Source organism: Schistocerca piceifrons, chromosome 8, assembly GCF_021461385.2.
Source record: "Schistocerca piceifrons isolate TAMUIC-IGC-003096 chromosome 8, iqSchPice1.1, whole genome shotgun sequence".
Classification (NCBI taxonomy): domain Eukaryota; kingdom Metazoa; phylum Arthropoda; class Insecta; order Orthoptera; family Acrididae; genus Schistocerca; species Schistocerca piceifrons.
In genome coordinates this window covers 259,231,711-259,234,262 of record NC_060145.1, presented here as the reverse complement: position 1 = coordinate 259,234,262, position 2,552 = coordinate 259,231,711, and the positions used below count along the sequence as shown (strand labels likewise).

The following is a 2,552-nucleotide window of genomic DNA, read 5'->3' as shown; positions in this document are numbered from 1 at the left end:
TGTGTTTGATCTTTACCTTTAAAAACTAGAACCAGACACTTTATATCACAACTTCAGTACAACTCAGAATCCTGAATGTATGAAGATAGTAACTGTTCTCGAAAGAACAGATACCAGTGATGATCGTGCAGCTTCTCTAGAATAAATGATAATTAATTGAAATCCTCAGCTGCCGACAGGTGTTGTTGACATACCTCGATGGGGACAGCTCAAAATGTGTGCCCCGACCGGGACTCGAACCCGGGATCTCCTGCTTACATGGCAGACGCTCTATCCATCTGAGCCAGCGAGGAACAAAGTTGAATAGCGCGACTGCAGGGACGTACCCCTTGCACGCTTCTCGTGATACATTCCCAATTGTCCACAATCTACATACGTAATGTTCCTAATAGATACTTTGCCTATCCACTCATTACTCGCGCCCACTAAGATGACGATCCCCATGGGTTCGGGCAACCTGTGCGCATTCGCACAGACGAAGGTCAATGGCCGGGTACACTATCTTCATATACAGTTAAACGGCTACTCGGCCATTGACCTTCGTCTGCACGAATGCGCACAGGTTGCCCGAACTCTTACGGGAAACGTCACCTTAGTGGGCGCTAGTAGTGAGTGGGTGGTCGAAGTATCTATTCGGAACATTACGTATGTAGTTGCCAGCACAGTAGGCTCTGAGCACTATGGGACTTAACATCTGTGGTCATCAGTCCCCTAGAACTTAGAACTACTTAAACCTAACTAACCTACGGACATCACACACATCCATGCACGAGGCAGGATTCGAACCTGCGACCGTAGCAGTCGCGCGGTTCCGGACTGAGCGCCTAGAACCGCGAGACCACCGCGGCCGGCTGTGTGATGTCCTTAGATTAGTTCGGTTTAAGTAGTTCTAAGTTCTAGGGGACTGATGACCTCAGAAGTTAAGTCCCATAGTGCTCAGAGCCATTTGAACCATTTTTGTAATGTTGCCGAGAGTAGTCATAACATGTCAAGCTCTCCGTTTCAGAACTGGCAAAATAGTGCCCGATGCTTTCACTGCTGTGGCATGGAAGGCTAGAAAAAAACTGTATGTCAGTTTGAAAAGGTAGGTGGCGACTACTGGAGCAAAGACGTTTGATTAACGAGGAAAGGGAAAAAATTATTTTATTTTATCCTTTACGAAATGGCTGTTTCAGAGCAAAATCAGTTAGCATGGATTTCTACAGGGAGCCGTCATTGCCGTCGGCGACCTGAAACTGCAGACGATAAACAGACTGACACAACAGAGGGAGACAGTATCACTGGATATTGCCAGTAAAGTGTGGACAGCAGAAAACATAAGCTGCATTGTACATGTTTATGTTCTTGTTGTACAAGCACAATTTATTCAGTGAAGCGTGTAGCGTGTGACAAGGCTTCACTTATAACAATACTGGAGTCTATGCCGAACTTAGCTCTCTTCCCTGGTACTCGAGGAAACACAACGGTGCTGCTGCCAAGGAAAGGTCTTCAATTCGCTTAGTTGGTAACTAAAACAGAACTGCACTAGCGTTTTTTAGAGATCTCGAGCATAATGAGAGATAATACGCGTCAAGCGAGACTTCCACATTACCTACTCGGTAGTTCACAAGTACTTACGCATACATGTACCGTCGTCGTAAGTTTATTCGTCCTTCGGTTGGGTGCACTGTTGTCTGCACTCAAACCTAGATAAAATCTTCCCGTAATTGTCTCCCAGCAAGTGTACCTGTAAACGGGGCGAGTGTCTTTCTGCACCACAAAACAGAGTATGCTCAGGTTTGCGGCACATGATAACGCCTGAAAGACATGTACAACTGGCAGTGCACTAATGAAATACTGCGTTTCTGAAAGCAGTAAAATTCCAGAAGATTATTTTGCAAGAAGAGTCACACAATATACAGCTTATTACCTTATACAGGGCGATTTTAGCTGCCCCTACCGATTCAACCTGCAATATCTTCAGCAACCTCATACAGGATTTTCATATTCTCTCACTCGCAAAGTGCATACTATTAGTCCTACAGAAAAAGTGAACAGGAATATTTTGTGGGAAACTTAAAGTGGTTAAATTTTGCACTCGGATTTTCGAGTTATTCAAGAAAAAGACACTGTGTACATTTTTCCTGAATAATTCGGAAACTATGGCCTCCAGCGAAAATGTTTCCCAGCGTAAAATTTAAAACTAAACTCCGTCCGAACAGGCCATGAAGACCAAACGGTACCGACCGGCAGCCGTGTCGACCTCAGAACACAGGCGTCATTGGATGCAGATCGGAGGGGCGCGTGGCCAGCACGCGGCTCTCCCGGCCGTATGCTAGTTTACGAGGCCAGGGCCGCTACTTATCAGTCAAATAACTCCTTAGTTTGTCTCACAAGGGCTGAGTGAATCCCGCTTCCCAACAGCGCTCGGCATACCCGATGGTCACACACCAGCGCTTAACTTCGGTGATCTGACGCGAAACGGTGGTGCCACTGCGGCAAGCTAGTATAAAACTTAACTACGTTAGATTTTCTGCAAAAAGGTCTTGTTCATGTCTTCTGTAGGAATAATA

The 2,552-nt window shown here is 45.8% G+C and overlaps 1 non-coding gene across 1 annotated transcript; it reads right to left on the bottom strand.

Moving 5' to 3' along the window:
• Positions 1-219: 219 nt before the first annotated feature.
• Trnat-ugu lies at positions 220-293 on the bottom strand. Its single transcript has one exon. It is a non-coding gene; the product is annotated as a tRNA-Thr (tRNA).
• Between the last annotated feature and the right edge of the window lie 2,259 nt (positions 294-2,552).